The 16,440-nt window shown below is 42.8% G+C and overlaps 1 long non-coding RNA gene across 2 annotated transcripts in view; it reads left to right on the top strand.

Moving 5' to 3' along the window:
- LOC125128291 (uncharacterized) overlaps positions 1–14,414 on the top strand; it is a 43,877-nt gene extending 29,463 nt beyond the window's left edge. Inside the window, exons 5-6 of one of the 2 annotated variants that reach the window (XR_007135197.1) lie at positions 2,299–2,426; positions 14,170–14,414. This is a non-coding gene — a long non-coding RNA (uncharacterized LOC125128291). Of the gene's footprint in view, positions 1–2,298; positions 2,427–7,076; positions 7,484–14,169 lie in introns of those variants that run through there. The other variant, XR_007135198.1, reaches the window with a different exon arrangement.
- Positions 14,415–16,440: the final 2,026 nt, after the last annotated feature.

Raw genomic sequence — 16,440 nt, 5'->3', positions numbered from 1 at the left:
TAAGCTTTTAATTTTAGAATAGTTTTAGAGATACAGAAAAGTTGCAAAGATTGTACAGCATTATTGTAAACCTTCCACCAACCACCAACCCTTTTCTCCCTACTGTTAACATCTTACATTATATGGTACATTGTTCCAGTTAATGAACCAATGGCAATACATTATTATTATTGCTATTATTATTATTAACCCTAACCAGCCTTTTTTTTTTTTTTTTTTAACTTTTTAGGGCCATGCCTATGGCACATGGACGTTCCCAGGCTAGAGGTCGAATCAGAGTTACAGCGCTGGCCTGCACCACAGCCACAGCAACGTGGGATCCAAGCCACATCTGTGACCTACACCACAGCTCACAGCAATGCCGGATCCTTAACCCACTGAGGGAGGCCTGGGATTGAACCTGTGTCCTCATGGATACTAGTCAGGTTCACTAACCACTGAGCCATGAAGGGAACTCCCTAACCCTAACCAGACTTTAAGCTTCTTGTGAACAGGGCTCATGCATCTTAGCATTCCCCAGTATCTGGCCCCAGGTCAGTGTCCAACATGTGTTGAATTGATGAGGAAATTAAATGTACTAAATGATTAAATTGTTGCAAAAATAAGCCCCATATTTCATGATCAAATATAATTCACTTTAAGCAGCTAAAGCTGCTTTGAGATATAACCCTGAGCTAAGTTGGGTTTAATGTTCTTAAAAGTCATTGTTTTTGAATTATTTACAAGCGTTCTCATTAGAATAGGCACGGGGAGCCAAGTGCTGAATTGAGAATTTTTTTCTTCCCTGGGTTTCATTTCTAAATCAGGTCACGGAAAATGGATGCTATTTCTTTAAATAATATAACCAAGCTGATCCCTGGATTACAATTAGGTTACGTAACTTGCTTATGAGCTGCTTTTCATTAAGACTTGCAGTGGGCAATGGGGCTTTACATTTCAGAGCCAAGCTGGGAGAACAATCCTGCTAAAAGCCAGAACACACGCAGTGTTGGAGGCAGGAACTGCAATAACTTCGGCACGGGATTGAGTTCGCTGCAGGCAGCTCCTTTTCTCTTTAAATCCTTAAAAACGTCCTTTGTCCTATCAAACTCCCTGGCTCCGAATACTGCCAGAAGAGAGGTGCTGAGGACCCACACTAAGAGCTTGCTAGTCCCCAGCAGGCTGACCAGCGTAGCCCTCCAGGGAGGACATTATCAAGTTTCTGCAGAACCGTGGCTCCGTTTCCTTTCTTGCAGAACAGAAATTACTAGGAAACATTTTTTAAGACGTGGCCAAGGGAGGGAACAAAAGTCCTTGTACCAGCCTATCACCCTATCTTGGCAAATATGCATTTCAGAGGTATAGTAAGTAAAGTAGAAGGAGTCAGATCAAGGAGAAAACAAGAAACTTGGTGTCAAAGAAATCAAGGCAGAAGAGTGTCCAGATGGGGGTTCATCAAAACATACGAACATCTGTTCTTAAAAATGGAGATAAAGCCAACTTTCCCCAAAAGGAAGTTGTTCATTGCTGTTAAACAAGATACTACAGTATGGGACCATTTTTGAAACTGATATTAAAACCATCTCATGGAAGATGATACATGTTGGAAATTGAAGTTTTATGGTTAAGAGTAAGCAAAGTCGTCAGAGAATGGGGCGAAACACCCTTGACAGTAAACAATCAGGGAAAAGTTGTGCTCTCCAAAGAATGAACCAGAACAGCTCATGAAAAGAAAGGATAGCATAATGCCAAAAGTCTACCAAATGCAAAAGTCTTTTTTGAAATGGAATTACTGCATAGTGATTAAAATAGCAATCAGAAACAATTGAATGTACTTGGAGCCCTTCATGTCCTTGAAGACACACCTGACATACTATATGGAAAGAGCTAAAAGGATAATTCTTTAAGCAGCTAAATTAAAGCTTTTTTCTTAACCTTTGATAAATGAGATCTCTTGCAAATTACCCAAGTTGAGGATATTTTACTATATAGCTATATAAAATAATGAGTAAAGATAATTTTTTTCTTTTAATGTACAGTTTGCTTTTAAAAAGTATGGTTAACTTTCAGTTACTAACACTTAACATTTATAGTTAACTCTATACATTTTTAGCAGATAAACTTTTTATTATCAATAATATTACCAATGTAAATGTAAGCTATATGCTTGAATGCAAAGCAGTTAATTAATTCTAATGGTATTGCACATTAATCTTGGCTTCAACACAGTCTAAAACTTGCCTAAATCCTGTTGGTTGCTGGGGAGTCTTTGATTCTTGTGTGTGTGTCTAATTTACTAATGAACTTGGTGTCATTTAGAGCTGAACCAAGCACATCCGAATGGGTCTGGCTGCTGCTGGGCAGCTGGAGAAGGGCACCCACAGTGTTCTGAGAAGAGTTGGAAGAACACCAGAGCTGAGATGAGTCAGAGGCTCTCTAAGTGTGTGGTGAGTCAGAAGAAATGCCCCCCACCCGACCCCAGCTGTAGCAAAAGGGGGGGGGCAGTTCTAAAAGGGAAGGTATAAAAGGACACACCACAAACCTCCTCCCTGTGGCTGTTTATCCTGGGTGTTTTGGGCCGTGCCCACTCCTGGGGAGGTTCAGACCAGAGGCCCCCATCTAAGCAATGGCCAGAGGGAGAGCCAGCAAAGAGAACCCTGATGCTAACCACAGCATGATGGATCGAGAGAGAGGGGGGAGACTGGCCAGCGCTGGGGTGCTGGTCTCCAGGGGTGTGATCACCAGCAACGAATCTTGGGGAATCTGCAAGTGGTCCTGGGAGCCGTAGAGATACATCAGAGAAAGTATGGGAACTCTGGGCCCACATTTAAATCCTTCCTCTGTCACTTCCTTGTGTGATATTGAGACTCTGAGCTTTGCTTCCCTTATCTGAAGGTAGTAATATCCTTTTTCATTAGCTGCTTGGTTTGGTGGTGAGGGAGGGGGGTTGCAGGCTGTTAAACAGGACTTCATGGTATTGCTTAGCTCAAAACTGGGCCTCAAATGAAGCATGCTCAATAAAATATTGACTGAATGAATATCTAAGTGATACAACCACTAAACCACCCAATTGAGGCTGTGCTTGATTTCTTTTTCTTTTTCTTTTCTTTTTTTCTTTTTTTTTGGGGGGGGGGTCCTTTTGTCTCTTTAGAGCCACACCTGCAGCATGTGGAGTTTCCTGGCATATGGAGGTGCCCAGGCTAGGGGTTGAATTGGAGCGGTAGCCACTAGCCTACACCACAGTTCACAGCGACGCCGGATCCTTAACCCACTGAGCAAGGCCAGGGATCGAACCCGAGTCCTCATGGATGCTAGTGAGGTTTGTCAACTGCTGAGCCATGATGGGAACTCCTGTGCTTGATTTCTGATTGATGTATTTTCCAGGACGTGATTTCTTTAGACCCCCTCCACATCCCCCAAATATCAGGGGCTGTCTGTCTCCTAACCTGGGAATTTTCCACGTCCTATGAGGAAAGATTATGTACGAAAGCTGCAAGTTTAAGTATTTAATGTCTCAAAAAGCTCTATCCAGTACTCTACAGATGTGCACAGCCATCTCAAAAATGGCTTTCCCAGCAAATATGCTGCTGGTGAAGATTGACATCTTAAAAAAAATGTTTATTGAAGTATCATTGATGTACAATATTAAATGTTCCAGGTATACAATATAGTGCTTCACAATTTTTAAAAGTTATATCTCATTTATAGTTATTATAAAATATTGGCTATATTTGTGTTGTACAATACCTTCTAATAGCTTATTATTATTATTATTATTATTGTCTTTTTAGGGCTGCACCTGTGGCATATGGAAGTTCCCAGGCTAGGGGTTGAATCAGAGCTACAGCTGCCAGCCACAGCCACAGCCATAGCCGTACCAGAGACGAGCTGCATCCGCAACCTCGCCACAGCTTGTGGCAATGCTGGATCCTTAACCCACTGAGTGAGACCAGGGGCCGAACCCACATCTTCATGGACACTCTGTCGGGTTCTTAACCCACTGAGCTACAATAGGAACTACTTTTATAACTTAATTATTTTTTTTTTACTTTATTGGAGCATAGCTGATTTACAAAATTGTGTTAATTTCAGGTGTACAGCAAAGTGAATCAGTTATACATACACCCGTTTCTCTTCAGATTCTTTTCCCATATAGGTTATCACACAGTACTGAGTAGATTTCCCTGTCTGAGCAGTAGGTCTTTGTTATCTATTTTCCATATAGTAGTGTACATGTGTCAATCCCAACCCCCCAATTTATCCCTACTCCCCCCATGTTTCCCCTTTGGTAACAGTAAGTTTGGCTTTGAAATCTTTGAGTCTGTTTCAGTTTCATAAGTTCTTTTGTATCATTTTCAAATTAGATTTCACATATTAGTGATCTCATATGATAGTTGTCTTCATCTGACTTAGTTCACTTAGTATGATAATCTCTAGCTCCATTCACGTTGCTGTAAATGGCAAAATTTCATTCTTTTTATGGCTAATATTCCACTGCATATATGTGCCAGTCTTCTTTATCCATCCATCTGTTGATAAACACTTAGGTTGCTTCCATAGCTTGGCAGTTGTAAATAACGCTACTATCAACATTGGGGTTCGTGTAGCTTTTCACATTAGCGTTTTTGGTTTTGTTTGTTTGTTTGGATATATACCCATGAAGGTAGTTGCTGGGTCAAATAGTAGTTCTATTTTTAGTTTTTTGAGAAATCTCTATACCGTTTTCCAAAGTGGCTGCACCAATTTCTATTCCCACCAACAATGCACAGGGTTCCCTTTTTTCCACTTCCTCACCAACATTTGTTATTTGTGTTCTTTTTGATGGTAGCCTTCTGACAGGTGTGAAGTGATATCTCATTGTGGTTTTGACTTGCATTTCCCTGATGATTAGCGATGCTAAGCAGAAGATTGACATCTTAATGATGAAAAGAGCCAGAGGCTTTGGAATCTTATTTCAGTATTCGAGCTTGTTTTGGAGAAATATCATTCAGCATTCTTATGACCAAGTTTACTGAAGGTTTCTTCCCTGCAAGGCTTTACTTTAGGTCCACCCAAGAGAAAGAACTACAGATAAGGCGCTGAAGCCCTATCTAAAACCTACAATCTTATAGAAGGAAATGACTGGACAGATGACTATTTTTTTTCCCACCTACTTTTCTTTTCTCTTCCTCTTTTTTTTTTTTTTTTTGTCTTTTTGGGGCTACACCTGCGGCATATGGAGGTTCCCAGGCTAGGGGTTGAATCGGAGCTGTAGCCGCCAGCCTACGCCAGAGCCACAGCAACGCGGGTCTGAGCCATGTCTGCAACCTACACCACAGCTCACAGCAACACTGGATCTTTAACCCGCTGAGCAAGGCCAGGGATCGAACCCACAACCTCATGGTTCCTAGTGGGATTCGTTAACCACTGAGCCACAATGGGAACTCCTGACTTGTTAATTTTTGTAATTCTCACAGGGCCTTTGATTCTGCCACACAAAAATAATGATAATAGTAATGATAACAATGCTGAGGTGATGATAATAATAATAATAATAATAATAATGTAGCTGCAAATATCCTGAGTGTTTACTACATTCCAAATGCCTCATGCATCCAGACATTGCTTGGTTTAATTTTTACAGCAACTCTGTTGGGTAGCTTTTCTTATTAAACCAAATTACAAATAAAGGAATTCAGGCAAAGATTTTTCTCTGGGAGATGCTGAAGACATTCAGTTGCTTGTTCATCTGGATTTCGGCACCATATAAAAATTTGGGAAACATGGAAGAAAAATTTTGTTTCTAGATGCTAATAGAAAGTAGACTTTGAAGGGGAAAGAAGAAAACTAACATTAGTTGAATATCGATTACGTGCCAAGCACCTCTACATACATGATTTCACTTAATGTTCATTTTATAGGTGAAGCAACAGAAGTTTAGAGAAGTTATATAAGTTGAGCCCAAATATGCCTGATTGCAAAGTCAACATTTTTTCTATTCTATCAGTAGAGTTCTGGCTCTGCCACTTACCACCTAGTAATGTCACTTACATTTTCTAAGCCTTGGTGTTCTCAACAGTAAAATGGGGATAAAATGGCTCCCTTAGGATGTTTTGAGAAATCATATGATATAATTGGAGTGTTCTTAAAAAATGTAGCAAGGAGTTCCTGTCATAGCTCAGTGGTTAACGAATCCCACTAGGAACCATGAGGTTGTGGGTTCGATCCCTGGCCTTACTCAGTGGGTTAGGGGTCTGGCGCTGCCGTGCGTGAGCTGTGGTATAGGTTGCAGCCCTGCGTTGCTGTGGCTCTGACATAGGCTGGCGGCTACAGCTCCGATTAGACCCCTAGCCTGGGAACCTCCATATGCCGCGGGAGCGGCCCAAGAAATGGCAAAAAGACAAAAAAAAAAAATGTAGCAAGCATGGATCAAATAGCAAACAACCCAAATTCAAATAAAGGAGACATAAACATAAGTACAACACAGAATGTTCAGTGTCAATATACCTGTTTGATCAAAATGCGGGGAGCACTGAAAAGAGAGTTATTTCTGTTGTTTGGGTAAGCCATGGAAAAGTCCATCTAGAAAGTGACATTTGAGCTAAGCTTTTAGAATGAGGAGGATTTCATTAAGTTTAGGAAAAAAAGGTCAGTGTCGGGGGAGTGGAGGGTGGGCATTTTAAGGAGAAGAAATGGCAGGAAAGGCATAGAAGCATCAAAGAGTATAAAGTGGCCAAGACACGGTGAGCTGTCAAGAATGGCCAGGGTTCCAGGTGCCTGGGATTGGCAAATGATGAGCCTGGAAATGATGGGCCAGACTGAGAAGGCCTTGAATGACACACTAAGGCCTTTGGACTTAATTCTGTAGACCATTGAGAGCCACCGAGGGTGACTACCCAAAGAATCCATAATGACAAAGAGTCTGAACAGGGCCTTTTGCCATCCTGTTCTTGTGATGATCACAAAGTCCCATGTTCAGAACATCACAGTCTGTTGCCATGGAAATAGTAATGGGCCTCACTATGGGAATAAATTATCCTCATCATTATACCTTTCTTCCAAGGAACTCAAAGTGTTTGTTGTATGTGTTTTCTTTCTTTCTTTCTTTTTTTTAATAGAAGCACCAGATGGTGGTTAAGGGAAAGAAGAAAGCCTAAAGACTGTTGAATTAAAGGAGATTTCAAAGGAATGGAAGGAAAAACACAAGTTGAATTTTGAAAGGTTTAATCAAAACAGATGGCAGAATATCTCAGCCTGAGGGAAGGGGAAAATTGTCTTAGAACCGATCTGAAGTGGAAGCTTCTTCACCCTTGCTTCCTGGGTCTCTGTCTGATGCCTCTCTGCAGGCTGACGGTTCAAGCTGGCTAATGAGGAACGAGAGGTGGGGGAGGGAGGAGATAATATCTATGCCAGAGATAAAAATCAACATTGTTGAAATGTCTTTTTAAGTTACTGTAATTACTGATTTATTATTCATGTGATCTTTATTTTCAGACAAAAAATTAAAGAAAAATAACCAACAAAATTTTACTCTCTTCACAGAAGTATGTTTGCTGCTTGCTCAGGGGGTAGAGAAAGGAAACTGCCATTTTGTGTATCTAATTTGTACACACTTTCCTATACCACCCTGTTTTAATTATGTTTTTAATTCAGTCTTTGGACAGAATAGGACCATAAGGTAGGCATTGTAATTCCAAAATTCAGAAAGAGGTCTGGCCCTGCTCCTCTAAGAGACCCTGGGCAAGTTTCTCATTCTCTCTGGGCTTCAGTTTCCTCTGTACAATAGGAAAAGCAATGTCTACACCGGCATTCTTGCTTTTGAAGCCTGGCCATGGAGTGGCATGTGAATCTGAAGAATGAGCAACACTACGTACCTTTTCTGATATTCTGATATTCATTTGAGACCTCTGAGTCCCTGTCTTGCCAGCCTGCCTGGGGTTCTTTTGAATGGACCAGTCATATTCTGAGGATTGAAATATTTATTTTCAAGGGGAGTTACTTGGTGGTCTAGTGGTTAGAATTCGGTGCCTTCACCGCTACAGCCGGGGTTCAGACCCTGGTGTGGAACTAAGAGTGTTTTTTTTTTTCTTTTTAGGACCGGCCGCACCCACAGCATATGGAGGTTCCCAGGCTAGGGGTCAAATCGGAGCTACAGTTGCTGGCCTACACCACAGCCACAGCAACACAGGATCCAAGCCACATTTGCAGTCTACACCACAGCTCACAGCAATGTAGGATCCTTAACCCACTGATCGAGGCCAGGGATCCAACCTGCAACTTCATGAATACTAGTCGGATTCGTTTCTGCTGTGCCACAAAGGGAACTCCCCCAAAAAGTTATTTAAAAAAAATGTAAGATGCAAAGGCAGGGAAAAGTTAGGGGGTACCCACAGTAGTTCTATTCATAACACATGGGTTTCAGGAGTTTTTACTATGTGCCAGACACTGTTGGTGGGCATGTTAAAATGAACAAACAGGGCCTAGAAAAAGCAGTCATGCAAGGATTTCTACCTGCACTCTGCATGTGAAATGAGTCATTATCTCCACAAAAAACTATTTTCTAAGTTTGTATCTTGAACAGTGAGGCATGAGTCCCCACTCCCTATTCATCCTTACCACATATAATAGTTCTCAGCCTGCTGAATATTTCTGAGGTTTTGATATATTAAACCACACATTAGATGGATCAGGGCAAAAACGCTTGTGTTTGAATCCTTTATCACTCTGCCTTTTACGGACTGAACCACTTCATGAAAGTGCATAGTGGCTGATAACCCAGCTGTCTGGCTGCATATTGTGGTTTTCCTTTGAGCTGAATGGAAAAGTATGGAGGGCAAAGCAGCTGCCCTATGCTAGGGAAGGAGAAGCAGTTCACAGACCTTCAGCCCTGGAATGTGCCGAAGGGGATTATTCCCCCCCATAAAAAAGCTGTACCTTTCAGTTTGGATGTTTCTAACACACATTCTCTTTCAAAGTACTTTGTTTTCTCTGCTCACCCACTCCGACCCTCCCAACACAGTTCCCTGATGCAGTTCATTTTACTGAGGCTTAAATGAATTTGGAAGTGTTTTTTTACCCAAGGTCTTTGGACTGTGGACTAGTGGGAAAATAAACGAAGCTTTTCTGGGGAAGAGACCCACGTGGAGCCAGTGGAGCCAGAAAACATATCCCAACCAGATTACAAATACCAGGAGGTCTAGAGAAAATTTTGGAAGACTATAACCAGATGGAGCTTGGAAAATCTGGAAAAGTAGGATGAGAAGCAGCAGCTGGGAGCAGAGAGGAGGAGGGGGTTGGGGGGAATTCAAGAGACAGAGGCCAGAGGGGTTTTGTGCATCTTCATGGCCATGCCAGACTCATTTTAAGGCAAAGATAGAAGAGCCTGAGGAGATGGCCATGACCCTGGAAAGGATTTTGGATTTTATTCCAGGAGTCATTGGGTTGCATGTTAAGACTGAGGGAGAAGGAGAAATCAAGGAATCAACTGATGGTGCCACTTATGGAAGTGAAGAATTTTAGACAGGGACCAGGGTCCTTGACCCTGCAAGCAAATCTACAGAATTTCATTTTGCTTTTGTTAAATTTGAGTTCTGTTTGGATGTAGGAGTCTGAAACTCAGAGGCGAGGTTTGGGTTGGAGAAATGAATTTGGGAGTTGTCAAGACAGAGATACTTAATGCCGCGGGAATGGGTATAATCATCCAGGCAGAGGGTGTAAGACTATTATTATCTGTATTTTAAAAGAAGAGAAAACTGAAGCCAGAGGCGGGAGTTAAGTCATTTGTCAAATATATCCATTCTGCTCCCAGTGAGTGGTGGAACCAAGATCCAAACCAAGCCCATAATGGGTATAAAAATAGTTACTGTTACTTTCGTTGTTATTATTGTCATCCCTATTACTTCTTGCTCAGGTTGAGGGCTTGGCCCCATTATGTAAAACCAGCTTATCACTCTAAATAGTGCCATAAAAATCTTCTGTGATGAGCCCTGGGAAACCCCCAGGCTCTGCCTCCCACCTGTCATTCTAAGCTGCTTGCCTCGTCCTGGGATCTCAGTTCCTGTTCCTTTGCCCAGCACCTGGTTATGTCTGCCCCTTTGCCCAGATCCTTTGGCCTGACGCATCAATGGGACTGTCTGCTTGGCGTCCCAGGTTTGCCCAGGGGCTCGCTCTTTCCCTTGGCTCCATTAGTTACAGCCTGTGAGCCAGTCTTGCCTCATCACTGAGCCTAGTCCCAGATCCCAGATCCATAAAGCAAATATGGTTCCCTAGGTACTTGCTTTTTTAGGAAGAGAGCTCAGACAATATCCTGTCTCTATCCTTTAACGTATATTCTTTCCATGGAAAGCATCTTGGATTTTTATCTCTCTTATTCTGTCTTTCTTATTCTGTCTTATTTTTCCAGGCTTGGCCTAATCAAGATATCTTTATTCCATTATCTTGAATCTTCTGAGCCTACCTTCCTGCTTTTCTCTTCCATTCCTCCCTTATAGACTTTTATACTGTTTTTTTTTTAAACCTACTTTTACTTTCTTCTTCTTATTTCAAACATCCTGTTTTTCTTGACGTTCTTTCATCATTTGACTCCCGAGAATTGCTCTTTTACACAGCCTTTCTGATTATTCCCAGCTTCAATATTAAACAAATAGTTTGAACTTCACTTTTTTTTTTTTTTGACATTGACCACTTCTAGCTCTTGCTTGGATGTGTCTTCTCACAATTCATAGATATTGTTTGAGTGAGGACCAGGTATTCAATTGTACTTTGGCTCCATTGCTAAGTGCAGGGTGGCTTGCAGGTGGAACGCACCTACTGGCTGTTTAGAGTCAACATTCATTCAGGTTGTCCAGCAGCCATGCTGATCATCTGTTTAACATTTTAAAGATCGTCCTGGCTGGAGTTCCCATTGTGTTTCAGCTGAAACGAACCGGCTAGTATCCATGAGGATGCGGATTCCATCCCTGGCCTTGCTCCATGGCTTAAGGATCTGGTGTTGCCATAAGCTTCGGTGTAGGTCGCAGACGTGGCTCAGATCTGGCATTGCTGTGGCTGTGGTACAGGTCGGCAGCTGTAGCTCTGATTTTACCCTAGCCTGGGAACTTCCATATGCCATACCTGAGACCTTAAAAAAAAAAAAAAAAAAACCAAAAAAAAAAAAAAAGCCAAACCGCCCTGACTAAAACACTACTGCTTGTAGAACAAAGGCATACTGAGAATGACACATGTTAACTTTAGCCGTCCCGAGAACTCACTGATCCTAATTGTCAGTTTATAAGGCTCTTGGTGGCCCACTGACCTCTACATTCTTTCTGGAAACAGTGTTATGAGATCAAATCAGCAAACATTCCAAAGAGAAGGTTTATAGGCCTCTCCTGCTTAGGATTAAAGCTGCTACTACTACTCAAGAGATAAGATTTCCCTAAGCCTTGTCCAGTGTTTCTCAACCAGGGCCCTTGACCCGTGGGGAAACACAAGAATCTCCAGGTGCAAGGGAGAGGATTGTTTGAAAAAATACATTCAATATTAGAATATACTTTTATATTTGAAAAATAAGAGTTTTTTTGTTTTGTTTTGTTTTCATTTTGCAAACTAAAGAGAGTTCCCACTGTGGCACAGTGAGATAACTATCCGGTGTTGCCACAGCTGCAGCATAGGTCGCAGCTGCACCTTGGATTCAGTCCCTGGCCCAGGAATTTTGATATAGTTTGGGTGTGGCAAAAAAGAAAAAAAAAAAAGAAAGCAAAGATGGACAAATGCAGGAATAAAATCTCAACAGGGAGAAAACAATGTTTTTCTAATTTTTTTTTATTGTGAACTATAATAAATACATTTTTGTCTTAATTCAGTACACATTTGTGTGTGTGTATAATTAAAACAAACAAAAACATTTTAAACAGTGCTTACTCTTTTTTTTCCAACTGCTGGTCATGACCAACTAAATCGATTTTATGATCCACAGTTGAAAAACATTTCCTTCAGGTGATTGTGTCAGGATCTTGGGAAAGAGTAAGATTTTTAAGTTTGTCTAAGAAAGGCATATTTTGGAGTTCCTGCTGTGGCACGGTGGGTTAAGAATCCAACTGCAGCGTCTGGGGTTGCTGTGGAGGCCCAGCTTCTATCCCAGGCCCGGCACAGTGAGTTGAAGTATCCGGCACTTCAGTGGCTGCATTTTGGATTCAGTCCCTGGCCCAGGAACTTCCATATGCGGTGGGTGCTGCTACAAGGAAAAGGAAAAAAAAAAAAAAAAGGCATTTCTAAGAAGTTGCCTATGTCCTTGAGATTGCAGCCTTACTTCTTTTTGTTGTTGTTTTGTTTTGTTTTGTTTTTTTGCCTTTTCTAGGGCCACTCCCTCAGCATATGGAGGTTCCCAGGTCAAATCGGAGCTACGGCTGCTGGCCTTCGCCAGATCCACAGCAACTCGGGATCCGAGCCGAGTCTCCAATCTACACCACAGCTCACTGCAACGCCGGATCCTTAATCCACTGTGCAAGGCCAGGGATCGAACCCGCCACCTCCTGGTCGTTAACCACTGAGCCACGACAGGAACTCCTGCAGCCTTACTTCTTGTTTCTTCTCTCCACGTCCCTGTTGCTTACCTTTTTTATCCCATCTTGCACAGACAGCAAGAGAACAGAAAACCAATTTGCTACAGAGGGCAGAACTCCTAGATTACGTACCATATGAAGCTGGTATATTGTAGGTACATTATTTCACCATTTAAACTTAATCTGACAACCTATCAAGATCATGGGTAATAAATGATAAATAAATACACAATTAGGAGTTCCTGTTGTGGTGCAGTGGAAACCATGAGGTTGAGGGTTTGATCCCTGGCCTTGCTCAGTGGGTTAAGGATACAGCGTTGCTATGAGCTGTGGTGTAGGTCGCAGATGCGGCTCGGATCTGGCATGGCTGTGGCTGTGGTGTAGGCTGGCAGCTGTAGCTCCGATTCAACCCCTAGCCTGGGAACCTCCATAGGCCACAGGTGCAGCCCTAAGAAGACAAGATAATAAATAAATAAATAAATACGCAATTAACTTTATCTTGTGATTTTTAGTTCTATCGGGTAACGTTCACACACACACACCCCATTCTAAACGAAGGTCTGGTTCTTAGCTCACTTGGCTCAAGGGGGAGTAACGTCCCATTTCTCCTACATAGTTGAGGCCTCACCCTCCTATACAGGATGGGTCACATTCCACTCAGTCTCTTGAAATCCCAGGCAGTGATTCTTTCCTGACCACCTCCCTTCACCCACCCCCCACACACTCATCAGCTTCTCCTACAGCTGGTCTCTCCTGCAGGCCTTCCTCTTTGTCTACTTTTTCAGTTAAACTTTTTATAAGAGTGATTTTCTAATCTCTTCTATTTCCTGATCCCACAGCTCCTTCCATCCTTCCCTTCCCCAGAAGGCAAGAGCCCAGAGCAGGCATATCAACCACTTTGTTCATCAAATAATTGTCTATCAAATATTTTCTTGAGGCAAGTCTGATATTGTGATTTTTTTTCCTGGTGTAAACCAATAAGGGAGATAGGGAGAGCTGACTGTTTGTAAAGGCCCTGACTCATTAATTCCTTCATCCGTTCCCCTTATAGTGACAGTTATCTGCTACCTCCACTTGGATATCATGCCAACATCTTAGCATATTTGAAACTGAATTATTGTTTTCTCCCTCAAAGAATATGCCTTTCCAACTTTTCCACTGACCATGATGAATAGAGCGCTGCCTTCCACTCATGCAGACCTCTTAGGTTTTCTCACATATTATCTTGTTTGTGCGTCTCCAAAATGGACTTGATGGAGGCCCTTTGCAAATGAGGAAGCTGAGCCCAAGAGGGAAGAAGCACCTTCTTCTGACTCTCAGTTCTGTGCTTAAGCTCTAGGCACTACCTGGCCCCTGTAGCTTGGAGCCTCATGGTTGTTTCTGTTCCTTGTCCTCGATCACCGTCCCACAGCCAACCCTGCACAACATCCTCTTGATCGCTCTTCTGCAGTGTCTCACACTTGCCATTATCAAAGCCGAGCAACAACGACCTCCCTCCTGGAAGCCCCCATCTGCTCCTTCCTCAGTCTCGGCGCGTACCTTTTCAGTGCTTCTTTTCGTCTCTAATTCATCCGGAAGACGGTCATTTGGAATATAATGCTCATTTTGCATATTTTTTCCCTTTCATGTTTTCTTTCCTCCATTTCACATGCATTTTTTTTTTCCACAGGCATTTTGACATGGAATTTTGGCCCTTCTATCAGGACTGAAATGAAGGTCTCAGATACAGCAGCTGTTGGGCAGGAGCATCACCCTGAGTAACTCCCACACCCCATTTGAAGAGTAAATACCTGTGGAGAATCATATGTGCAACATGTATATGTGTAAAGAAGTTGCTCTCATGATATCACTGCCTTGTGGCCTACATCAGGTTTTTTTTATTGTTGTTGTTGCTTTGTTTTGCTTTTTAGAGCCGCCCCCATGGCATTTGGAAGTACCCAGGCTAGGGGCCAAATCTGAGCTGCAGCTGCTGGCCTATACCATAGCCACAGCTACAGCAACATGGGATCTGAGCTGAGTCTGTGACCTACACCACAGCTCCTGGCAACGCCTTAACCCATGAGTGAGGCCAGGGATTGAACCTGCATCCTCATGGATACTAATCAGGTTCATTACCACTGTGCCACAATGGGAACTCCCTACATCAGCTTCTTAGTTTCTATTCTGGAAAATCCAAAATAGGCCCTCCCTATGTCCAAGGCTGTTAACTGAAATTTCTGACCTTGTTCTAGATACCAAACTAATGCACTTAAACCGTCTGTCCCAGGATTCAAGGGTGCATGTGGCCAGGGGTTCCCTTCAGGGGACAGATGTTGGATCTGTTAATTTCTGTGATGCCAGAAGTATCTCAAGGAATATAAAAGGAACTAACTTTTATTGTGTCTTCTTTATGCCATCATTCAGTCTCGTGTGTTATCTATTTCATGTCACTGCATACTGACATCAACCCTGCAAAACAGGTAAAGAGGGGGTGGGAGGGGGTGGGGCGAGTTATGACTTGGCTGCCTAACCTGGACTTGGGATTCTGAGAGGTCTAGAAATGTCCAAAAACGAATGGGAAAGAACCTATTTACTTGAGGAATCAAGGAGGTCCTGAGAAATAACTTTAAGGAGAGCAGGACAAATTTAGATGAAAGTGGGAAGGATGCTGTAAGTTTCGTAAGCTGCTTGTCACAAACATTACCTGCTGACTCTACTTGGGGATTCATGCCTTAGCCTTAGTGAGACTGAACAAAAGGCAGAAACAAACAAAGCCATTTCAGTTGAAAGATATTAAGGCAAGATTAGTATAACCCATAAGAGCCTTCCTGGACAGCTTGCGTGGTAGAGTGCAGCCAACAGGGCTCTGGAGGGACTGTGGGAGCAGAAACACGCTGTGACCTGGGAGCATGAAAGCACTGGGCACTGTAGCCTCAGCCCAGGCCTTGACCACTGAGCCACAGACTTTACCCAGGTGCCAGAGCCAGAAAACAGGGAAGTGGTCGACTTCATGGGCTGCTTGGATGACTATAGTTTTTTAAGAATATTTGGGATTTCCCGTTATGGCTCAGTGGTTAACAAACCCAATTAATATCCATGAGGATGCAGGTTTGATTCCTGGCCTTGCTCAGTGGGTTAAGGATCCGGCGTTGCCGTGAGCTGTGGTGTAGGTTGCAGACATGGCTCGGATCCCATGTTGCTGTGGCTGTGGTGCAGGCTGGAATTGTAGCTCCGATTTGACCCCTAGCCTGGGAATCGCCACATGCCACAGGTGCAGCCCTAAAAAGCCAAAAAAAAAGAATATTTATGACACAACCATTGTCTCCATGTTACTGCTCCCTTCCCCACTCCCAGAGCTATTTGAGAGGACATCAAAGAGGCCTATTGCCCACATACCAGTTTTGTTGGCAAATTTTTAGTCGCTGTCCATTTCTATACCTGGCTGGTTTGGCCTGAGAAGGAGATGACAAACATGTTTTCATCACCATTATATAGAAGAGAAACTGAGGCTCAAAAAATTCAAGTAACTTGTCTAAATTAACACAATTAGAAAGTGGCAGAGCTTGGGTTACTATTTGGGTCTTCTTGATTGCAGAGCCCAAGCTCTTTCCACTTCATTGTTTGTTCAAAAAACATTTATGGGGAGTTCCTGTCGTGGCGCAGTGGTTAACAAATCTGACTAGGAACCATGAGGTTTCGGGTTCGGTCCCTGCCCTTGCTCAGTGGGTTAACGATCCGGAGTTGCCGTGAGCTGTGGTGTAGGTTGCAGACGCGGCTCGGATCCCGAGTTGCTGTGGCTCTGGCGTAGGCCAGTGGCTACAGCTCCGATTAGACCCCTAGCCTGGGAACCTCCATATGCCGCGGGAGTGGCCCAAGAAAAATGGCAAAAAGACAAAAAAAAAAAAAATTTATGGAATGCCTACTGTATGTCAGGCAGAGGAGGTGATGCGAAACATTCTGC

The sequence above is a fragment of the Phacochoerus africanus genome, chromosome 5, assembly GCF_016906955.1.
Source record: "Phacochoerus africanus isolate WHEZ1 chromosome 5, ROS_Pafr_v1, whole genome shotgun sequence".
Taxonomy (NCBI): domain Eukaryota; kingdom Metazoa; phylum Chordata; class Mammalia; order Artiodactyla; family Suidae; genus Phacochoerus; species Phacochoerus africanus.
Note: the sequence above shows the minus strand (reverse complement) of the source record. Positions and strands in the feature narration are given on the sequence as shown.